The sequence below is a fragment of the Cnephaeus nilssonii genome (genome assembly GCF_951640355.1).
Source record: "Cnephaeus nilssonii genome assembly, chromosome: 10".
Classification (NCBI taxonomy): Eukaryota; Metazoa; Chordata; class Mammalia; order Chiroptera; family Vespertilionidae; genus Cnephaeus; species Cnephaeus nilssonii.
This window is the reverse complement of record NC_137081.1, coordinates 71,506,243-71,531,832: the sequence shown is the minus strand read 5'-3', so window position 1 is coordinate 71,531,832 and position 25,590 is coordinate 71,506,243. Positions and strand designations below refer to the sequence as shown.

At 38.3% G+C, this 25,590-nt stretch overlaps 1 protein-coding gene across 1 annotated transcript in view; it reads right to left on the bottom strand.

Annotated features, from left to right (window-relative positions):
* LRP1B (LDL receptor related protein 1B) overlaps window positions 1–25,590 on the bottom strand; it is a 1,721,287-nt gene that overhangs the window by 411,139 nt on the left and 1,284,558 nt on the right. The window lies entirely within an intron of this gene.

The window sequence follows — 25,590 nt, the reverse complement described above, 5'->3', positions numbered from 1 at the left end:
GGGGAAACCACAATGGTATGTGTGTGTGTATATATATATATATATATATATATATATATATATATATATATATGGTAGTGACCATAACGACCAAAATGACCGTTCCACCAGTCACCATGTGGTGCTAGCACAGATGCACAGACACAGGTAAAGTCTATGAGTGAACTAAGAATGAACAAGACAAATACTTGCCTTCATGGAGCTTGCACTGTAAAAAGGTTAGGTCATGGATGAGAATTCAAAATTGCCACCAGCACAGACCTGAGGTGTGGCTTCTCAGAGTGGCCAGAGATACATTCCATAGCAGACTGTAGGTGTGACTGAAGGGCTGGCACTGACATGAAGACGGAACCATTCTGGATTTCCCAGAGGAGACAATGGCTGCCTAGGAGGTGGAGCTTTTGAAGCTGACTGGCATAGAAACTGACCAATCAGAACCAAATCTGGGTGAACTGCGAGGAGCCAATGGCTGCCTAGGAGGCAGTGCTTTTGATGCTGACTGGCATAGAAACTGGACAATCAAAACCTAATCTTGGTGAACTGCAAAAGAACCTAAGGTGCGGGCTGAGGAGGGCGGTTTAAGGGTAACAGCTGTTTGGTGTAAGGTGTAAGAAAGCAGTTCAATTTTTTATTAACTGGTTTGGCAGTATAGTGTATATAGCTGGATATCAGTCCAGATATAGGGGTTATGTACTTTTGTCTGCAAAAGCATCTCCTTCTACTGAAAAAGGCTTTTCCCTTCCATTTAAGCAATCGTATCCTATATAATCTATCTATACTAATAAAAGGGTAATATGCTAATAGGACTGGGTCCACCGGCCATCTTCCAGTTGTCGGACTCCCTTCTGGACAAAGCCATGGTGGTGGGGGCCAAGGCAGAGGCAGTAAAAGGCAACCAGGACAGAAGGGGAGGGCATTAGGCAGGCAGGTAGCTGAGTGGTTAGGAACCAGTGGTCCTGGATTACAAGAGGGATGCCTGACAGCCAGTTTAGGCCTGATCCCGCAGGCAGTCAGACGTCCCCCTAGGGGTCCCAGATTGGAGAGGGTGCAGGCAGGACTGAGGGAAACCGCCCCCCCCCCCCGTACAAAAATTTCATGCACAGGGTCTCTAGTGTATAGATATAAATTAAGCCATATTCTGAAGTCTCTGTTATTTTATGAAAACATCTGTCACCACTTAGGTACCTGCAAAATTCTGTTTACACTAATACCACCCTTTTGCCATACTAACTTGTAGTTATTTCTGCTACAGAATTTCCCCTACTACCTTGTACATTCCACGAGGGCAAGAATCTTGATTTTCAGAGGGCATATGATTCATTTTTTTGGTGAATTTTTCTTGATGGCTTACTAAGTTCCAGCAACTCTGCAGCCAAGGTGCAGACTGCTCAAAAGCTATTTATAACACCAGTCAACACAGTGCCTTGAGGGCTGACAACAGGCTCAACTGATGGAAAAGACACAGTGTCCTCTCATATAACAAAGGCAGGGTGATACTTCAATTAAAAATAACAATATTATAACAAACTAGTTCCAAATTATTTGTAAAAACTAGAAGGCATGCTCATCTCTGGCTTGAGATGACTGTGTGTGTGTGTGTGTGTGTGTGTGTGTGTGTGTGTGTGTGTGTGTGATGTGGGTGTTGAGGAAAGGCTAAACTGACCTAAACTGAAACCTGAGTGTGAAGTATGAACACAAACTAACCAAGTAAAGTATTGGTAAGGAAACAGCACATTTAATGTTTATCTAGAAGAGAGAGAGAGAATGGCCTACTCAAACACTGCAATTATTTAGCTGAATAAACATTTAATCAATCTGAATAGAATGGTTTAATTCATTTGTACATTTCAGATAACAGACCTATCCTTCCTTATCTCTGAATCTTTGTAGTTTATCATCAGGGTATGCAGAAAACATATGCATTGCTTGACTATTCCTATAGTTCAAATAACCCACTTATCTTTATACCTCCTTAGAATGACACTCTTTTATGTAAGCTGTTAAATACACATATTAACCTGAAATTTTGCTACTTTCCAATTTTCTCCCTTATATTGTGAATATATTTTAATAATAGTAATGGAGGTAAATAAAAAAGTAAAGAAAATGTTATGATTTATGAAATAAGTTATAAATAAATGTCTAATGCTATTAAGAGGTATTTAATCAATTATTGAATATGGCTTCTAAGTATAAATGCATGGCTCATATCATCTTGATGAAAAACTTCTTGGAAAATATTGCTCCTATTTTTATTAATTCTGAAACAAATATTCATCTCACTGAATTCTGTTTATTCTCTACTAACACTGCATAGTAGGAAGGTTATTGTAAATGTCTTTTGAATAGTAACTAAACTAATCTCATGTTATCTTATTATCCACCTAAATAGTAGGTACAATTGACAGAAACTTTCACAGACATTCTGTCCAGACTCAAGTACCCCTGTCATACTAAAAATGCAAGTTCCCATCAGATGACCCACCTTGCTAATTCATCTCACCATATCTGTGCCATTGAAATCTCAGGATTTTGTGAATGTAGCAAAAACATAGAACACTAGAGGCCCAGTGCATGAAATTCATGCATGAGGGTGTGTGTCCCTCAGCCCAGCCTGCACCCTCTCCAATCTGGGACATCCCTCTCACAATCCAGGACAGCTGGCTCCCAACTGCTCACCAGTCTGCCTTCCTGATTGCCCCTAACCACTTCTGCCTGCCAGCATGATCAACCCCTAACCACTCCCTGCCAGCCTGATTGATGTCTAACTGCTCCCCTGCCAGCCTGTTTGCCTCTAACTGCCTTCCCCTGCAGGCCTGGTCACTCCTAACAGCCCTCCCCTGAAGGCCTGGTCACCCCCAAATGCACTTCCTTTGGGATTTATTTATCTTCTATAATTGAAACTTTGTAGCCTTGAGTGGGCTAGCTGGTTTGCCCTGAAGGGTGTCCTGGATCAGGGTGGGGGTTCCCATGGGGCATGGGGCAGCCTGGGTGAGGGGCCTGTGGTGGTTTGCAGGCCGGCCACGCCCCCCGGCAACCCAAGCGGAGGCCTTGGTATCTGGGATTTATTTATCTTCTATAATTGAAACTTTGTAGCCTTGAGCAGAGCCAAGCCTCCTGCTTGCTCCGTGGCTGCAGCCATTTCTGTTGGGATTTATTTATCTTCTATAATTGAAACTTTGTAGCCTTGAGTGGAGTCCATGGCCAGCCAGGGTGTGCACGAAGGTTGACTTCCTCCATTGCCGGGGAAACCCAAGCCTCCTGCTCTCTCTGTAGCCGCAGCCATCTTGGTTAGGTTAATTTGCATACTCGCTCTTGATTGGCTGGTGGGCATGGCTTGTGGGTGTAGGGGAAATGTGGTCAATTTGCAAATTACTCTTTTATTACATAGGATTATGCTCTACAAAATTTTGCCACTTCAGACTTTCATTAATTAATAATAAATTCTGTTCTTAGCCATCTCTCTACACATATAGGTTTCTAAGCAACATTATACTGAAGATTCAAAAGGAATAAGGCAAATGAAACTTATTAAATATGCTTTAATACGTGGTACATTCTTATATATCTGATGAATACTTAAATTTACCAATATTCCTTTTTATTTTTTTCAGTTTTGATTTAGTCTTATTTTCCTGTGGTCATGCAACCAAATATGTTATCAGCAATTCTCAAAGTGCAAAGGGTGGAGGACAGAGGATATTTAGATATTTGGAAAATTAAATGCTTCTAACAATAGGAGCATCTTAATTCTGTCATCTTAAATATATCACTTCCTATTGTTAGTGATATATAAGTTAGTGATGATATATATTCCATCTCTTACCTCACATTTTTTTGCTATTTATATATTCTATTAATATATCACAAGTATCCTCTGTTCTGCAATCCCAAGGAAAAGCTTCTATAGTACCTAGAACACATATCAATTGAGTGCATATGTTCAATAAACACTGAAGGATGATTAAAGGACTCTGGAGCCTTAAGTCCTCTTCACCCACACAAGTCATCCTACTTGGGGATCCTCTACCTTCTTCTTCTTCTTCATTTTTTTTTTTTTTTGAAGATTGAGGGGAGAATCACATCTATTCTTCAAAATGTTTGTATATATAGTGGTCATTTTGCATGCTGGCCAGATTCTAATTTATCATAATCTAGCTCTAAAGAATATGAGTAATTTAAGGAAAATGATGGCAAAAATTCATAATGATTTATGGAAGTGGTTGGCAAACTCATTAGTCAACAGAGCCAAATATAAACAGTACAACGATTGAAATTTCTTTTGAGAGCCAAATTTTTTAAACTTAAACTTCTGCTAATGCCACTTCTTCAAAATAGACTCGCCCAGGCCGTGGTATTTTGTGGAAGAGCCACACTGAAGGGACTAAAGAGCCACATGTGGCTCCTGAGCCGCAGTTTGCTGACCACTGGTTTATGCTAATTGAATGATTACTAAATTCGAGGCACTGTTCTAAAAAACACTTATTCACTCGTTGGATTCCATCAACCCTCTGAGATTTATACTAAACTCAAGGCATAAAACAAAAGCAAGTAGGTTAGTAATTATTCAGTAATATAGGGATGAAAACATATTCCTAAAATGGAAAACTGAAGCAAGGAAAGGGGATAATTTGCCTAAGGACACAGCTTGTAAGTGGTGAACAGTGAGGGAAAGACTTGTGACACAAGTCTTTTAATAATCTAATTATATGGTTAACACAGCAAATTCACAATATAGCTAGTTAGTTTCATTTTATAAGTGAATATTTCTATTTTAGATTAGAAGGTATGTAGAAAGAGTATATGCAATGGAACATGCCTAGAAGAACTTGACATTTCTTTGGAGAGATCATATAGACAAAAATGAAACAAAAGAAAAGCATACAGTATTAACCAAGGAATTAAGTCCTGAATGTTTTTTTAAAAGAACATCACTATGAGCTGCAGTTCTAGAAAAAAAAAAATCCCTTAATGGAATGAAAAATTAGATCTGAATTACTAAATTCCCCAAATATAAACCAGTTAAAAGGCCATAAAATTTCCTCCATTACAGTTTAGCAACACAAGTAAAGATGTGGGATCTTAGGCAAGAATATGGTATGTTCTACAGACAAATAGGGTGTGTTGGACTGGAGGCAAGAGTGCATTTTACATAGCAAAGAGATTTGTGGTGAGATAGGTCAATTAAATTGAGATTACACAAAACCTAGAGACATAAATGAATTACAATTTTAGATGCAGAAGTAGTGAAACAACTAGTATCTTAGGGAATAACTAAATGAAAATACTGTTGTACATAATAGATAGAAACTCGGTTCAGGAAAAAGGAAAGCAAGTAGAAGATTAGCAATTATCTATACTAATAAAAAGGTAATATGCTAATTAGACCGGGAGACCTGCCAGGAGACCTTCCAGACTTCCTTTGGACAAAGCCATGGTGGCGGGGCCGAGGCCAAAGTGATCAGGCCAGGAGGGGAGGGCAGTTGGGGGTGATCAGGCCAGCAGGGGAGGCAGTTGGGGGCAAGTAGGCTGGAAGGGGAAGCAGTTGGGGGTGAGCAGGCTGGCAGGGGGGGCAGTTGAGGGCGAGCAGCCTGGCAGGGGGGCATTTGGGGGCGAGCAGGCCGGCAGTGGGGCAGTGGGGGGCAAGCCGACCAGCAGGCAGAGTGGTTAGGTGTGATCAGGCAGATAGGCAGGTGAGCAGTTAGGAGCCAGCGGTCCCAGATTGCGAGTGGGTCCTGAGGGGTCCCAGATTGGAGAGGGTGCAGGCCGGGCTGAGGGACAACCCCCCATGCACAAATTTCGTGCACCAGGCTACTAGTCATATATAATAAAAGGCTAATATGCAAATAGACCAAACAGTGGAACAACTGAACTGAACAACCGGTTGCAATGACATGTGTTGACCACCAGGGGGTGAGTGAGGAACATGGCAGGTGTTGGCTGTGGCAGGATGGTAGAGCAGGTGAGCACAGGTGCCAGATCAAGGCGGGATGCCAGTTGCTGTCATTGGGGCAAGCCTCTGGTAGTTACTGACAATTCTTTGCTTCTGCCTGGTGCTTGCACCTGCTGCCGGCACTGGCCCCACTCGCACCCACTATAGGTAGGTGTCCGGTGCCAGACCCGGTCACTTGGCACCATCAGCAGGTGCGAGTGAGTGGCAGCTGCCAGCCCTGATCACCCCTGATGCCTTCTCCACCTCCCCCTGCTCCTGAGGGGAAATTAGGGCAGCAGTCACTGCTCGCACCCACTGATGGCACTGACCCCACTTGCACCCACTGCTGGTGTAGGCCCCAATCGCTCCACGCCATCAGTGGGTGCGAGTGGGGCCAGTGCCATCAGTGCATGGGAGCTGCAGAGGCAGGAGCGGGGCTGCCAGCAGACAAGAGACCAGGGGCTGCAGTGAGAGGGGCCAGGCGGGGGCGCAGAGGATGGGCCGAGACCCTCCCCTCTGCCTACAGTAGCCTCATTACCCATAGTTTCTTTCAAGGTGCACAAATTCGTGCACTGGATCCCTAGTTCAATAATAAAAGAATAAAAAAAAAACATGGCCTATAATGGTGACATGCATAAGAAAAGTACCTGGTGAATAAATGGTTCAGGGGATGCAGGAACATAAGGAATTAAATATAATAATTTTGAGGTTAGATCCTGATTGAGAAGGAAATTATGATTTTAGTAAATTGGAAGGGGTTTCGAAAATATCAGGGGTTGTGATTTTTAGGTGGGGTAATGACTTTGGAATATTCATTAAGAATTGACATCAATCAGAAAGAATATATGCACCCCTATGTTCATATCAGTGATATTTACAATAGTTAAGATCTGTAAACAGCCCCTGTGACCATCAGTAGATGAGGGAATAAAAAAGTTGTGGTACATTTATACCATGCAATACTATGCAGCAGAAAAAAAAATAAGAATCTCTTACCCTTTGAGACTGCATGGAGAGTATTAAAGTAAGTGAAATAAGCCAGTCAGAGAAAGACAAGTATCACATGATCTCATTTATATGTGGAATCCAATGAACAAAATAAACCAATGAACAAAATAGGTCCAGAGACATGGAAGCATGACACAGAATGACTGATATCAGAGGGAAGAGGGATAGGCAGAGATTAAATGAAGAACTTATATGCATATATGCATAATCTATGGACATAGACAATAGTTTATGAAGGCCTTGGGTGGGGCAGGAACTGGGTAGAAGGAGGGAATGAAGGAAAATGGAGAACACCTGTAATACTCTCAACAATAAAAAATTTTTGGAAATTTTCAGTAAATGTCTAGAAATTTCACACTGTTCCATTAGTAATAGGATAATTAGAATGTTTGAGTTTAGAGTAATAACAAATACTAAAAGTCCCAGTATGAATCATCACAATGCTGGAATTCTCCAAAAGTGAAAATATGCCTGTGAGTACAGGGAGAAAACTTCTGTAGGAACTCACTTGTATAGTCAGAAACAGAAATTACAGGGAGGAATATTTGATAATATAGGAAAGTGATTGGGACATTAAATGGCTTAATTCTTTTTTTTAAAATAAATCTTTATTGTTCAGATTATTACAATTGTTCCTCTTTTTTACCCCCATAGCTCCCCTCCACCCAGTTCCCACCCCACCCTTTGCCCTTACCCCCACCCACACTGTCCTCATCCATAGGTGTACGATTTTTATCCAGTCTCTTCCTGCACCCCCCACACCCCTTTACCCCCCAAGAATTGTCAGTCCACTCCCTTTCTAGGCCCCTGATTCTATTATATTCACTAGTTTATTCTTTTCATCAGATTTTTTATTCACTTGATTTTTAGATTTACTTGTTGATAGATATGTATTTGTTGTCACTTTGTTGTTCATAATTTTTATCTTTACCTTTTTCTTCCTCTTCCTCTTCCGAAAGAATACCCTTCAGCATTTCATATAATATTGGTTTAGTGGTGATGAACTCCTTTAGCTTTTTCTTATCTGTGAAGTTCTTTATCTGACCTTCAATTCTGAATGATAACTTTTCTGGTTAATCTTGGTTGTATGTTCTTGCTATTCATCACTTTGAATATTTCTTACCACTCATGTCTGGCCTGCATAGTTTCTGCTGAGAAATCAGCTGACAATCGTATGGGTGCTCCCTTGTAGGTAAATGTTTTTCTCTTGCTGCTTTTAATATTCTCTCTGTCTTTTGCTCTTGGCATTTTAATTATGATGTGTCTTGGTGTGGTCCTCTTTGGATTCCTTTTGTTTGGGGTTCTCTGTGCTTCCTGGACTTGTAAGTCTATTTCTTTCACCAGGTGGGGAAGTTTTTTGTCATTATTTCTTCAAATAGGTTTTCAGTATCTTGCTCTCTCTCTTCTGGCACCCCCATAATTCGGATGTTGGTATGCTTCAAGTTGTCCCAGGGGCTCCTTACACTATCTTCATATTTTTGGATTCTTTTTTCTTTTTGCTTTGCCAGCTGGGTGTTTTTTGCTTCTTTGTATTTCAAATCTTTGACTTGGTTCTTGTGATCCTCTAGTCTGCTGTTAGATCTCTTGTATATTATTTTTTATTTCAGTCAGTATATGCTTAATTTCTAATTGGTCCTTTTTCATATCCTCAAGGGTCTCGCTAAATTTATTGGCCTTTTCTAGAAAATCCTTGAAAAACCTTATAACTGTGCTTTTGAACTCTATATCCAGTTGTTTGCTTTCCTCCATTTCTTTCATTTGTCACCTGTTTCTTTGTCTCCACAGTTTGGCTGCTTCCCTGAGTTGATAGAGTGGCTTTGTGTGCTAGGTGTTCTATAGGGCCCAGTGGTTCAGCCTCCCCAGTTACCTGAGGTGGACACTCTTGGTGCACCCCTTTGTGTGCTGTATGCAGTCTTGTTGTAGTTAAGCCTTGATTGTTGTTGATATCACTGGGAGGAATTGACCTCCAGGGCAATTGGCTGTGAGGATCAGCTGTGTCTACGCTGGGAGAACTTCTGTGCTGGAGACACCCTTATGAGACAAGACTTGCAAAAGCCTCTGTGCTCAGCTTGGATGGGGTGGAGTTTCAGGGCGGAGCAGACAGCAATGGCTTACCATCAACCCTGCCCTAAGAGGCCCCTGGGTCTCAGTGTCCCGTGGTAATCACTGCAAGCACCTCTGAGAGAAAGCCGCCCTCGAGTTTCGCCTGCTGCCAGACAGTCCAGTTTCTCCCCGAATGAGTCTGGGTCTCCAGAGTCTCGCCCAGAACTGGAGTTCAGAGCAGTCGGAGCTTTTATCTCCCCCCTAATTGAGAAAGCCAGCTGCGTATTCAGTTGCCAGCCCTCTCCGCACATGCGTCTCTGTACCTCTGCCTTCTGCAACTCCTGTGAATCTCAGTGTGCTTTTCTCTTCCCTTCTAGTTGTAGAATTTCCACTCAGCCAGCCTTCCTGTGGTTCTGGATGATGTCCGTTTTGTCTTTTAGTTGTAGTTTTGAAATTGTTGTTCGAAGCAACAGTTTAGGTGTTTACCTATGCTGCCATCTTGGTTTCTCCTAAATGGCTTATTTCTTCATCCAGGTTTGGTTAAAAAGAAAAGTGTGGTGAACAGAACTAACTGAAGATTGAAGTGAGAAGTGTAGGATATTTATAAGGCAGATAAAGGAAAAACAGATGGATAGATTATGCCAGATGCAATGTTAACAGATTACGTTTTAAGAGAAGGAACATGAAGCTCAGGGTCGTTAGGTAGAGTATTGCTAAAGAGTGATCAGATCCAGGCTATTATCAAGCCTTAGTGGAAAGTAAAAACAGAGCACAATGGAGTCAGAAGTATTCTTGAAAATTGGGAGAAGATTGATAAGTGCATGAAGGCATCAATAATAATACTGTTCTCATTGAGAAAGACTGTATGAAAGGGAAGGTAAAGAAGAAGGAAGAGCATCAGGTTTAAATTGCTGAAGGAAATGGAGAGGAACCGCAGCATATAGTGTATTGGTTAACACTTATATTTATCAACATGTCAGTAAATATCGAACTACACATTGCAAATTCTACTTTGTAGAAATCTAAAAAAACGTTAATGAGGCTTGTAGCAGCTGACATTAATTTGAACATAACATGAAGTATTTTGAGAATGCTGTTCTGTAAGAGTGATAACTAAGCCACATATTATGTTATAGATATTGTAAATAAGGCTAACTATATCAATTTTTGAAATATAATCTCTTTATTATTCTTTACATATGCCACTTTAAAGCTATATAATTAAAACTCAAGTAAGGAAAAAAAAAACTGTCCTGGAAGCATATTACATAAAAGTTTGTTTTAGTGTAAATTCTTTTAATATTCTTCCCCTCTTTTATCTCTCCCTCTCTCTCTTCCACTCACCTTTCCTCCATCCCTCTCTGTTGGAATTTTAAACTAGATATATTATGATGAATAGCTCAGAATAGCAAGTTGAATATATAGATAACACATCTTAATTTCTCATAAACTTTATTTATTCTTGCATTAGAAACCTAAAATAACTGAGCACATTTCAGCAGTTATATGAAATTGAAATATCTTGCCCCTTCAAACAATAGCAAGTAACTTCACTACTAACAATGACAACCATCTTTCAAGAGGAAACTTGGATTCACTTGTGTCCTTGCCTTTTTCAACAGGTGCTCTGCTGCTTTCTTAAGAGTTTTGAATTCATCATCCAGGCCCTCAAAGGCCTATTTATAATTCACAGTACATTGATTTCATCTGCTGAATTCATTCCACACCTCTCTCAAAAGGAAAAGGAGGTTCCAATATGTATACTTTCTTTTATTACTTTCTATGAAAAATGCCTCCTCTAACACTACATCACAGACTTTTTTCCTTAGTTGCCATTTATAACTCCTATGTTCTAGTCTAAACTATGAAAAAAAAACAAAACAAAATAAAGAAACTTTTTTCAGTCACATTGATTACATAAAATTGTTAGGTGATTAAAGTGGCTTAGAGATGGCAACCCGCAGGAAGGCAGGGAGGGAGAGAGTGTGAGAGAGTGAGGGAGCAATAGAGGAGTGTGTGGACGTGTGTGGTGTGTGTGTATGAGCTAGGGACAGTTCGAACCTGCAGGTCTCCCAAGGGCTGCCAAACCGAGCAGCCTTAGACGATGGAGCCCCGCTGCCACCGCGGACACTCCAGGGCGGCCAGCGTGGGCACAGAGACCACGCCATCCTGACAAACAGAGCTGCTTGAGACTAGGATCCTGGCCTCAGCATCACCCAGTCTGGTCTCAGATGCAAACCGGGACTCTGCAGCCACTGGGGACAGAGACCTACGACCACAGCTGTAGACCCACAGACACCAAGAATCCAGACATCCAGGCCACAGATTTCTGTGAGTCACGGAGCCCATCCCCCTCCCCACAGGCTTGCAGCAGTGCCTTAGGAACTGCTAGACCAGCCCCTCGCACAGGGCTGCAGCACTGCTACAGGAATTTGAGCCTGGGAGCGCGAGGACACTGGGAATCTGTTCCCCACAACGCAATCGGGCAAACAAATGCCATGCCCAAGCTGGGCGGCAGTGCCACCTGACTTCCATTCTGGGCAAGCACACATGGAAGTCTGTTTTCCACAGTGCAGGAGTGGAATTCCTGCCGACACAGTGCTACTGTGCAACCTGGTTCCCCAAGCAGACTGGGACCCTGATTCTCCAGGCGAGAGGCAGCACTGAGCACCAATGACTTGACTCGATTTCACATTGCATGCGCCTGGGATCCCTGATTCCCAGTGCATTCACACTAAGAGCCAGTGACTCCAATTCCTGGTGCATGCACACACAGGGACCCTGATTCTCGGCGCGAGGCCACACCAAGCAACAGAGACTCTGATACTTGATTCTTGGTGTGGGCACAGGGGAACTCTGACTCCTGGCACGTGCTAAGGGACTCTGATTTTCAGCACACACCAGCGAGGTCTCTGTTTCAGCGTGGCACAGGCGGGGTCCCTGATTCTAGTTGCGTGCACAAGGCCAAACTGAGCTCCAGTGAGTCTAATCCTGGGCGAGCATGGCTCCCACCACCCACGGCAGCCACACATCTTGGTGTCAGAGCTCTTCAGTGACACTCGGGTGGTGCAAAGCTCCCACTGCACACAGCCCAGGCCCATGCAACTTGACATTTGAACCTTCTGGTGATAGTCAGAATGGGGAGACAGCACAATCCCCAGAGGAAAGAAAATGAGGAGTCACCAAGAAAGGAAATAAGTAAACGGAAGCATGCAACATGACAGAAAAAGAATTTATAGTAATGGTCGTACAGTTCATACACCAGATGGATGAGAAAATCAACAACCTATGCAAAAATCAAGAAGAAATCAAAAGTGATATAGCTACAATCAAAAACACCATGGAAGGTTTCAACAGTAGACTAGAAGAAGCAGAGGACCAAATTAGTGAGTTAGAAGATAAGGTAAAGAAACAAGCTCAATCTGAACAGCAACTGGAGAAAAATAATTAAAAAGCAGGAGGAAAGCCTAAGGGAGCTTTGGGACAACACAAAACGAAGAAACATATGTATAATAGGGCTTCCAGAAGGACAAGAAGAGCAGCAAGGATTAGAAAATCTATTTGAAGAAATAATGACAGAAAACTTCCCGGATATGGGGAAGAAAAAAGTTACACAAGTACAGAGAGTCTCAAGTAAGATGAATCCCAAAAGACTCTCACCAAGACACGTCATAATTACAATGGCAAATGTTAACGACAAAGAGAGAATCTTAAAGGCTGCAAGAGAGAGACAGAGAGTAACCTACAAAGGACCCTCATCAGAATATCAAATGATTTCTCAACAGAAACACATCTAGCTAGAAGGGAATGGAAGGAGGTATACAAAGTGATGCAAAGCAAAGGACTGAATCTAAGAATACTCTATCCAGCAAGACTATCAATCAAAACTGAAAGAGAAATCAGGAGCTTCGCAGACAAAAAAAGGCTAAGGGAGTTTATCACTACCAAGCCAGCAATGTAAGAAATGCTAAAGGGAATGCTGTAAAAAGAAGAAAAGAAAGGGAGGAAGGAACACAGGCATAAAGTACAGAAATGGCTACAAACAAGTACTTATCAATAACATTAAATGTTCAATCAAAAGACATCAAGTGAGTGAATGGATAAGAAAACATGACCTATATATATGCTGTCTACAGGAGACCCACCTCAGAACAAGGGACTCACACAGACTGAAAGTGAAGGGATGGAAAAATATCTATCAGGTGAATGGAAATGAAAAAGAAGTTGGGGTAGGAATACTTATATCTGACAAAATAGACCTCAAAGTGAAGACCCTAACAAGAGACAATAAAGGCCACTTCATAATTCTAAAGGGATCAATACAACAAGAAGATATAACTCTGGTAAACATGTATGCACCCATTGCAGGAGCACCCAAATACATAAAAAACTTCTGGAAGATATCAGGGGAGATATTGACAGCAACACAATCATTGTTGGAAACTTTAAAACCCCATTAACATCACTGGATAAATCCTCAAGACAAAAAATTAGCAAAGAAATATCAATCTTAAATGACTCACTAGATCAGATGGACTTAATTGACATCTTTAGAACATTCTACCCCAAAACTACAGAAATACATTCTTCTTAAGTGCACATGGGGCATTTTCAAAGATAGACCACATATTGGGACACAGGCAAAGTCTCTCCAAATTCAAGAGGATTAAAATCATATCAAGCATCTTCTCAGATCACAATTGCATAAAATTAAAAATTAATTATAGTAAAAACAATCACAAAAATTCAAACACTTGGAGGCTGAATAGCACACTATTAAACAATGAGTGTGTTACCAAAAAGATCAAAGAAGAAATAAAACACATCCTGGAAACAAACGACAATGAAAACAAAACAATCCAAAATCTTTGGGACACAGTGAAAGCCGTCCTGAGTGGGAAGTTCATAGCATTACAGGCCTACCTCAAAAAACAAGAAAAACTGATAATAAACCATCTAACTCTGCAACTTGAAGAATTAGAAAGAGAGCAACAAGAAAAGCCCAGTGTGATCAGAAGGAAGGAAATAATAAAGATCAGAGTGAAAATAAATGACATAGACACACACACACAAAAAATACAAAAGATCAATGAAACCAAGAGCTGGTTCTTTGAGAGGATAAACAAGATTGATGAACCTCTAGCCAGGCTCAACAAGAAGCAAAGAGAGAGGACCCAAATAATCAAAATCAGAAACGAAAGAGGTGAAATAACAAGAGACCCCACAGAAATACAAAGAATTGTAAAAAAAAAATACTATGACCAATTCTACTCCAACAAACTGGTCAACCTAGAAGAAATGGACATATTCCTGAAAAAAATACGACCTTCCAAAACTCAACCAGGAGGAATAAAAAAATCTGAATAGGCCGATAACTATGGAGGAAATTGAAGCAATAATAAAAAAAACTTCCAACAAACAAAAGCCCTGAAACAAACGGCTTCACAGGAAGGAGCACTTCCAAGCTCTTTCCATGAAGCCAGCATTACCCTAATCCCAAAACCAGATAAAGACAATACAAAGAAAGAGAATTACAGGCCAATATCTCTCATGAATATAGATGCCAAAATCCTCAACAAAATTCTAGCAAATCGAATTCAGCATTACATTAGAAAGATCATAAACCATGACCAAGTGGGATTTATCCCAGGGATGCAAGGATGGTACAACATCTGCAAATCAATAAATGTGATACACCACATAAACAAACTGAGAGATAAAAACCATATAATCATATCCATTGATACAGAAAAAGCATTTGACAAAATCCAACACCCTTTCTTAATAAAAACTCTCAGCAAAGTGGGAATAGAGGATCATACCTTAACATAATAAAAGCCATATATGACAAACCCACAGCAAAAATCATACTCAATGGGCAAAAACTAAAAGTATTTCCCCTAGGAACAGAATCAAGACAGGAATGCCCACTCTCACCACTCCTCTTTGACATAGTGCTGGAAGTACTAGCCATTGCGATCAGACAAGAAGAAGAAATAAAAGGCATCCAAATTGGAAAAGAAGAAGTAAAACTGTCCTTATTGGCAGAGGACATGATATTATACATAGAAAACCCCAAAGACTACATAAAAACTACTAGACTTAATAAATGAATTCGGGAATGTAGCAGGATACAAAATTAACACCCAGAAGTCTATGGCTTTTCTATGCACCAATAATGAACTCACCGAAAGAGAAATTAAAAAAGCAATCCCATTTACCATTGCAACAAAAAAATTAAGATACCTAGGAATAAACTTAACCAAGGAAACAAAAAACCTGTGCTCAGAAAATTTCAGGACACTAAAAACAGAGATAGAGGAAGACATGAACAAATGGAAGAATATACCATGTTCATGGATTGGTAGAATCAACATCATTAAAATGTCCATACTACCCAAAGCAATCTATAAATTCAACGCAATCCCCATTAAAATACCAACGGCATACTTCAAAGACCTAGAACAAATTTTCCAAAAATTCATCTGGAATAAAAAAAGACTCTGAATAGCTGCAGCAATCTTGAGAAAGAAGAACAATGTTGGAGGGATCACAATACCAGATATCAAGCTATACTACAGAGCCACTGTTCCCAGAACTGCCTGGTACTGGCACAAAAACAGACATATAGACCAGTGGAACAGAACAGAGAACCCAGAGATCGACACAAGCCAGTATGCTCAATTAATATTTGATAAAGGAGTCAAGAGCATACCATGGAGACAAGACAGTCTCTTCAATAAATGGTGCTGAGAAAACTGGACAGATACTTACAAAAAAATGAAACTAGACCACCAACTTACACCATACACAAAAATAAACTCAAAATGGATAAAGGACTTAAACATAAGATGGAAAACCATAAAAATCTTAGAAGAAGCCATAGGCAACAAAATAGCAGACATTTGTCGTAGCAATATCTTTACCAATACAGCTCCTAGGGCAATGGAAACTAAAGAGAAAAACAAACAAACAAACAAATGGGACTACATCAAAATAAAAAACCTTCTGCACAGCAAAAGAAACCATCAACAAAACAACAAGAAAGCCCACTGCATGGGAGAACATATTTGCCAATGTTATCTCCAATAAGGGTTTAATCACCAACATTTACAAGGAACTCATACAACTTAACAAAAGGAAGATAAACAATCCAATCAAAAAATGGACAAAGGACGTAAATAGATACTTTTTGAAAGAGGATATTCAGAAAGCCAAGAGACATATGAAAACATGCTCAAAGTCACTAATTATCCAAGAGATGCAAATCAAAACAACAATGAGGTACCATCTCACACCAGTCAGAACTGCTATCATCAACAAATCAACAAATGACAAGTGCTGGAAAGGATGTGGAGAAAAAGGAACCCTTCCTCACTGCTGGTGGGAATGCAGACTGGTGCAGCCATTGTGGAAAACAGTATGGTGTTTCCTCAAAAATTAAAAATGGAACTCCCATTTGACTCAGTAATTCCACTTCTAGGAATATATCCCAAGAAAACAGAAACACCAATCAGAAAGGATATATGCACCCCTATATTCATAGCAGCACACTTTACAATAGCTAAGATTTGGAAACAGCCTAAATTCATCAGCAGATGAATGGATTAGAAAACTGTGGTACTTCTACACAATGGAATACTACACTGCAGTAAAAAAGAAGGAATTCTTACCGTTTGCAACAGCATGGATGGAACTGGAGAACATTATGCTAAGTGAAATAAGCCAGTCAGTAAAAGATAAACACCACATGATCTCATTCATTTATGGATAATAAAGAACATTACAAACTGTTGAACAAAAATAGACAGAGGCAAAGAAGCATTGAACATACTGTCAAATTACAGCAGGAAGGTAGGGGATGGTTGGGGGAGTAAGAGATCAACTGAAGGACTTGTATGCATGCATATAAGCACAACCAACAGACATAAAACACTGGGGGCGGGGGTCGAGGTCAAGTGCCGGGGGGTAGGGGAGGTCAGTGGGGGGAAAAAAGACATATGTACTACTATTTGTAATACCTTAAACAATAAAATTTAAAAATAATAATAAAAATTAAAAAATATAAGGTGGCTTAATAGCAACTAATCATGAGGAACTTGTTAGAAAAAAGCATTATTTGAGCTAAATCTAAAAAAAACTTTATACTCTTGATGGTGATAATCGATTCAGTGCCATTAAATCCACTAACCTATCCATAGTTTTGTCATATCTTTTCCCCACTAGATAATTCCTGTCTCATTTTATGTTTTCACCATTAAATATAGATTGATGTATAGCTCATGTATAAATGAGATATTATTGTCATACCTCACTACTGGTTGCCAAGAAACATTGTCTAACAAATAAAACAACAAAGAAAGTGAATTTCCAAAAGCCAGGCCAAATTTTAAATTATTATTTAGGATTCCAGAGAGTTAAGCTAAACATCACTTATATAATTGTTTTGGTTACAGAAGATGGAACTTCCTCCTCATGTATGCCTGCAGCCTTTTTGCAGACCCTGCCATCAATGTGAACCTATTCCTTGAACCTGGACTTGGCCATGTGACTTGCCTTGACCAATGAGACATTAGTAAAAATGGCTTTTAAAATGTTTTCATATTGGGGCCAGCTCTTCATTAGATCTCTGAGACCATGCCAAACTAGCTGCTTGCATAATGACAGATTTGAGACCCAGTAACTCAGAACACAGGCTGCCTACTGCCAGGTATATGAGGGAGACCATCCTTGATAACCATCTACCATCTGATCTGCCAGCTGGAGATCTGAGAAGCTGAGCCAGAACAGAAGAACCACCTAGATAACCCATACAATAGTGGGATATATAAGCAGTCATTGTTTTCAGACACTGACTTCTGGGATGCTTTATTATGAAATTAAAGCTAATTGATACAAACTTCTAGACTAGGGATTAAAAACATGTAAATATAATTAATTTTAAACTGACATTTAATACCGAAGTGGCTCTGATCAGGGAGTAGTAAGCTTGTTATCCCCGCCCCCACTCAACTATTGAGAACTTACCTGGCAGTAATCCGATATTGGAACATTAATTCATATCTGAATTACTGTTGTCCCCAAGTCCACCTAACATCCCTATAAATTGCTCTATCCAATGACAGATGCTTCAGTTTCCCAGACCCATTTCTATCCTCCCTCCATTCTTAATCAGACTCACTAACTATAACATTTCTTAGTAAAGTTTAAGTTTTATAATAAACACTAGAAGCCCGATGCATGAAGATTCGTGCTAGAATGGGCTTTCCTTTCCCTGGCTGCTGGTATTGCTTTTCCACTCCGGCCCAGCCCCTTTCCGCTCAGGGCCCAGAGCCACCTCTTTCTGTTCTGGCTCCACCTTCCCATGCTGCCCAGAGGCCCTGAGAGAACAGGGGTGGGGCAGAACACCTGGCAAGGATGCAAGCGTCCCACCCCCCCATCACTCATAGCCCTGTGTATGCAAATTAACCGCCATCTTTGGGGGGTTAATTTGCATATCACTCCTGATTGGCTGGTGGCGTAGCAAAGGTATGGTCAATTTACATGTTTGTCTATTATTAGGTAAGATTGGCCCTAGCTCTCTTCCACCTGGACATAATCCAGAAGTGTTTTTTTTTTTTTTGCAAACAGAATTCTTATCAGACTCTGTGTCATGATCTGCTGGGGCAATCCCCCGAGCCTGATAGAGTTCCTTTTTCTTTTTTTGGTTTCACATATAGTATTTGTCTTTCTCTGTTTGACTTATTTTACTTCCCCTAATGCCCTCCAGGTACCATGTTGTCACAAATGGCAAAATTTCATTCTTTATTAAATGACTAAATAATACAATATATTTATCCATTCATCCATCAAAGTACTCTTAGGTTGTTTCCACTTCTTGGCTATAGTAAGTAAGGCTTTTTAAATTAAGCTATATTTGAGATAAAAACTATGTGTATATACAGAGTAGGGCAAAAAATGGGTTAAAAGTAATGTAATATTTAATGTTTTGGGTACTCACAAATGTAAACCTACTTTTGTCCCACTCTTTACACAACACTAGTTTTTTTAAAGTTGTTTTTTTAACTGTCATAAAATATACCATTGGGGTCTTTTTAAAGGTAGAAATACCTAAGTTTACTCCAAAAGTGTGAATTGCTGGATGAAAGAATATGTACATTTCCAATATTTCAAAATATTGGAAAATGGCTCTCTCTAAAGTGGTTGAACAAAATTGTAAAAAAAGTATATGAACATTTCAGTTTCTCCACATTATCAAACTTTTTAAAAATTTGTCAAATTCATGAATAGAAAATAGCATCACATTGTTTGATTAGGAAATTTTTTAATGAATTGTGAGCTTGAATACACTTTAATATGAATATGTTTTCTTTCCTGGGAATTGCATTTTATCATAACTTACCCATACTTCTATTAGTCTTTATAGTGGTATATTATAAAATTCAGTTGCAATTCTTTTTGCTTTTAGTAAATACAAATATCTTCTGTTAGTCTTCATTTGTTTTGCCTTTTAAGTTCCTTTATATCTTCTGTTGCAAATGTTTTTTATTTCAACTGTATTATGTTTTGTGTCTAATTTTTAAAATATGTTACTATTCTGAGTTTATAAAAATATTCCTCTATAATTTCTTTGATGTTAAAAATTATATTTACACTCATACTTAGAACTTACTTTTGAGTATAGTATGAGTTAGAGATAGAATTTTGTTTTATCTCTTGAATACAAAATGCACTAGCATAGTCTAGTAAAGGCAGTTCATTATTATTTAACTGATCTGAATTACCAATGTGGTAATGCATAACAAATTCACCTGCAAGATATTTGTATGTGGATCTGCTTCTGAGCCCCCTGTTCTAATATTCTTTTGGTAATATAATATTGCTTTAAGTGTTACAGCTTTTTAATAAGTGTTTGTCAAGGAGACACTACAAGTGTATGTTTCTTTAAAACTGCCTTAGCCATTGTTGGAATTGTGCTCTTCCATGAGACTTTTAATATCAGCATGGAGTTTTAGTGTTAGTATGGAGCTCTGTGAAAAAAGTCATTTTGGCATTTGCAATTGCATTAAACTTACAGAAAATTTGGGACAAATTTCCATAGGTGTGGAAATGGAGTTTTCTCATAAGGAAAATATTTTATTACTTTATTTAAGGTCATTTTTATGTCCACGAACATTTTGTAATTTTCTCCATTAAGGTCTTCAGCATCCTTTTTTTTTTCTTGCTAGTTCAAGAGTAGCTTCATTTAATTATATATCTTAATTGTTTATTGAATGCAGGAAAACCATTTGACCTTATTTGAAACAATGTTCGGTTAAAACAAATAAACAAACAAACAAACAAACAAACAAAAAACAACTATGTTTAGGTTGGCTAAAACAAAACATCAGAATAGGTCCTACAGAATAAAGATATTGCTTTGTAAATCTGAAATATATACTAAGTCACAATGTAAAATACAAAATTTACTTCAAACTGTGGATTACAGTCAAGTTTGAAGCAATTATTTTATGTCTTTATTTGTGAGAATATGTAGATTCTAGAGACCTGGTGCACGAAATTCGTGCACGGAGGGGGGTTGTCCCTCAGCCCAGCCTGTACCCTCTCCAATATGGGACCCCTCAAGGGATGTCCGACTGCCCTCTCACAATCCAGGACTGCTGGCTCCCAACTGCTTGCCTGCCTGCCTTCCTGGTTGCCCCTAACCGCTTCTGCCTGCCAGCCTGATCACCCCCTAACCACTCTGCTGCCAGCCTGTTTGCCCCCAACTTCCCTCCTCTGCCGGCCTGGTCACCCCTAACTGCCCTCTCCTGCAGGGTTGATCACCTCCAACTTCCCTCCCTTGCAGGCCTGGTCCTTCTCAACTGCCCTCCCTTGCAGGCCGGGTGCCTCCAAACTGCCCTCTCCTGCTGACCATCTTGTGGTGGCCATCTTGTGTCCACATGGGGGCAGGATCTTTGACCACATGGGGGCAGCTATATTATGTGTTGGAGTGATGGTCAATCTGCATATTACTCTTTTATTAGATAGGATACTGTTGCTGACTTTTTATGTCTAAAACAATCTTATTTCTCTTCATTTTGGATAGAGTTTAGTCAATTATAGAATTATATATTTTTTAGGAGTGTGTAAATATTACCAATGTTACTGATGAGAAGTTTGCTTAAAACCATTTGTCCATCTGATCTCTCTATTTCTTCTGGTAGCATTTTAAGGTTTCCCCTTTTTTATGATTAACTGAAGTTTTACTTTGATAGCTGACTTAATCTTCTTAGCACTCAGAATACATTTTCAATCTTAGAATCCAATTGTTTCTTCATTTCTAGTAAACTCCAACATTATCTCTTTGAATGCAGCTTTTCTTCCCTTCCCTTTCTGGCATTAGTCAATATCTACCAGCTATAAGCGTATTGAACTTACTACTTCTAAGTTTCACAACAGTGCTCATGTTTGTTTTGTTATCTTTTTTCTCTAATTTGTGGATTAATCCCTCATTAATTAATTTACATCCCATTTATTCATTTTCACACCCACTACTCCAGCATAAACTTTATTCTACCAATGGGGGATTTCTTTTCATTTTTATTATAATGTTATATTTTTAATTTCCAAGATTTTTAGTTGTTTTCATTTTAATTATTTCTTATTCAATGGTGATGGTTGTACAATGTTGTGAATGTAATTAATATCCCTGAACTGTACAATTAAAAATAGTTAAGGTCACTTTGTGTATGTTACATACACAAACATACATACATATGTACCTAATTTTAAAAGCTAATTATGCTCAGTGAAATAAACCAGTCAGAGAAAGACAAATACCATATGATCTCACTTATATGTGGATCAAATGAATAAAACAAACTGATGAACAAAATAGAACCAGAAGCATGGATACATGGGACAGAATGACAGCTGTCAGAGTGGGGGACCAGATGAAAGAAGGTGAAGAGATTAGCCAAAGAAAATATATACATAGTCCATGGATACAGATAATAGTGAGGTGATAGTCAAAGGGAAGTGGGAATGGGAGATGGGTGGAGGTGGGCAAAGGGGGAAATGGGGAAATCTGTAATAGTGTCAGCAATAAAAATAAAGTTAAAAAGATAAAATCTAATCATGTAATATTATATAATATTCAATATTACTGTTGAACTGTACACTTTCAACAGGTGAATTTTATGGTGTGTAAATTATATATCAATAAAGCTTATGTTGGCAGACCAAATCCTATGATATTGGATTCTTCCATAGGACTCCAGCTTCATCTAACACCAATTCATGCTATATACACCCATGTTTTAATCATACCAAATGATATGTGACTTCTTGTCTACTTTGTGCTTTTTCAAATCTTTATGTGAAAAAAAATATAATCCCTTAATCTAGCAGTTTGCAATCTTTTTAATCTGAGGTATTTTGAACTCTTAAAAATTATCAAGGACTCCAGAGATATGTTGTATATTTGAGTTAGATTATTTACTATGTTATACTATAGTAAATACTATAGCTATTTACTATATTAGAAATTTAAACTAACAATTTTGTTTTTAAGGTGAATTAATTTATTTTTAAATTACAAAAATGAATTAATTGCACATTAATATAAATAACATCTAAATAAGTAGCTATATTTTTTAAATAAAAATAAAACATTTTCTTACAATTTTACAAATCTGTTTAAAGTCTGGATTACTAGAAGACAGCTTAATTCTCACATCTACTTCCTCATCCTCTCTATTGTGGTGTTTTAGTTGACATTATGTGAAGAAAATACAGCTTCACACAGCCATGAAATTGAAAAGGGAGATTATTTTATACTATCCAACATATGACAAGTGGTCATTACTTGAAGGTTAGCTTTAATGTGGTATCAGAAAACACTGTGATGAACTTCTTATGTTCTATTACATTAACATTCATTGGTTTATCTTGAACTCTGAATGGATCATTTACCCATGCATCATTTTATCATATTATTTGGAAAATATTTTGTTTCCTGAGTTATTTACATCTGTCAGATGATAACACATCACATTATGCAATACCCCAAAATTCACATTAGCAATATTACCACTCATCTCATCAGAAAAACCTTTAGGTATTGGAAAGATATCAAGTATATTGTGGTGGATACATCTTACACAGTTTTAATTTTACCTCAAAGATTGATTTTTAATATTTGCAACGAACACCATAACATATTTCCTTGCAGTGACAGACCCATTGTACCAATTATCTAGAAAATGTCTGTCACACACCTAGGTTTGAATAACTATAGCTTATCTGTTCCCCATTCTTTCTAGTGAAAAATAACATTCCTTAAAAGAAGCTGGAACTCAATCACACAAAAATATAGGGTTTCCTTCAGGTAAAGTAAACCATGAATGCATACTGGAGAATGCATAAAAAGTGTTTTATGTACATTTTATCACACAGAATGTTTAAAAGGTGTGTACTGAAGTATCAGAATATAATAAAAAATAATTTTTTACTTTTTCTTCAAAGATGTTAAGTGAAACTGTCTTTTTTACTACTATTAAGTGGCAGTGAAAATTACAATTGCTATTAGTACAGTCTGGTGCCACTGTTTTTTGTTTTGTTTTGTTTTTAAACCTCACCTGAGGACAAGCTTAGAGAGAGAGAGAGAGATTTGCCGCCCTCTGCATGTGCCCTGAGCGGGTATTCAACCTGCAACCCAGGTATGTGCCCTGACCGGGAATCTAACCTGTGACCTTTGGTGCATAGGATGATTCTCCAACTAATTGAGCCACACCAGCAGGGCAGTGCCACTGTTTTGATTAGTCTAAGGTACTAGCAATTCAGCCACCATTGCTTCTGCACTATCAGCACAGACTGCAACACAGTTTTAAAAGGCAAATATCTAGTATTATTATGAAGACTGTTTTGATCTCTTAGACTCCTTGAACATGAATTGGGGATGTCCAGAAAAATCACATGTCTAGAATTATTCCTCCTTCTAGCCTCCTCTTCACCTGACCCAATCAACTGACAGACGCCTATTGATTCTTTAAATTTCCTCAACTCAGCTCAATGGACTCCTCTACCCTTCCCCAGGCAGATTTTTAAAAATTCTCTAGGCCTTTGGAATCTTGTGAATTCTGTTATTCATTTGTAGCTTTCCTCTTAAACTGTGGCCTCTGAAGTCTATGAACTTATATTCATTTTTACTTCCAGGGTGCCTGACAAAATAAAATTTGGAGCACAACAAATGAATAAGTTCATTAATATATTATGGGTATAATATGAGCACTTCCGACTCTGAATTGCATAAGTCTAGGAAAATGGAAGACCAAAGCATATTATAATGTAAACTTCATAGAGATATTCCCAAAGAATCAAATACATCTGAACTCTGTGACCAGTACTATAATAGTTGTATTTTCACACACACACACACAGCCAAACTGGTATGTGCTAAAATATACAAATTGGTATGAAATTATCAATAATCGAGAGAATAAAAGAACAAGAATGTATATTTGTATAGTAAATATGTTTATAAAGCATATACTTGAACTCATTTGGAAAGGCTCTATAAAATCTGAACAAACAAAATGGATGGTTAAGGATATTAAATGTTGAAAGAACAAATTTACAGTGGCAGATATAACACGGGGTATACAGTACAAAGTTTGATCTAAAATATCTATTTTTATATGAGTAAACATACAATTAGATGCTGGAGCTCATTAGTTACCAGGTAAATGTGTATTAATATATGTTGACATTTTTATGTGTTAGTCATAAGATAAAAATTATAAAATCACTGTTGGCAAAGGTAAGGAAAAATAGGCCTTTTATAGACAATTGTTAAAAACATAAAATGATATGGTCTTTTTAGAGAGAAATTCAATCAGCTATAAAATAATAAAATAAACACTGACTTTGCAATTTTTTCCCTAGGATTTTATGCTAAAAATATAATATGTGTGAATACACATACTTATATGTGCAAATGTTTACTGTGCCATTGTAAGTAACGATGAGATACCAGAAACAGCCTAAATGTTTATCAATAAGAAAATGGTTAAGTAAATTACTTTATCTTTAGTATAGAATTAGGAACAGGCTTTCAAAAGAATAAGATGCAGCCTTATGTACTGAAATGAAAGCTTTTCAAGATATAGGTGGAAAAAGGCAGCCGAATAATGCATATAGGATCATTCTATTTTTGTAACTACCAACAATACACACACACATACATAATAAATTCTAGAGGCATAACAATCTTCAATTATGAATAAATAAAATGAATTGACGTTGTATGTAGAGGCAGAAAGATCATTTTAAGCCGATATGACTTGAAACCTTTATAATAAATGTATACAGTATTTTACAATTCAAAATGTAACAAAAGTGATTGACCTCAGTATAGGAAAGTGGAAACGTGGGGAACTATATAGAAATCACATAAAAATAGAAAAAAGAGAGACACTGTATGAGGAATATGAAGATAGTCCTAGTAAAAGCTGGATGATAGGAAAAAGGTTTCTCTAAATTATAAATGGATAATCCACACAATATTATGCTTGAATAAATATTTAAAGTATTTAAAATAATAAAGTATTTCTTTTAATAACATA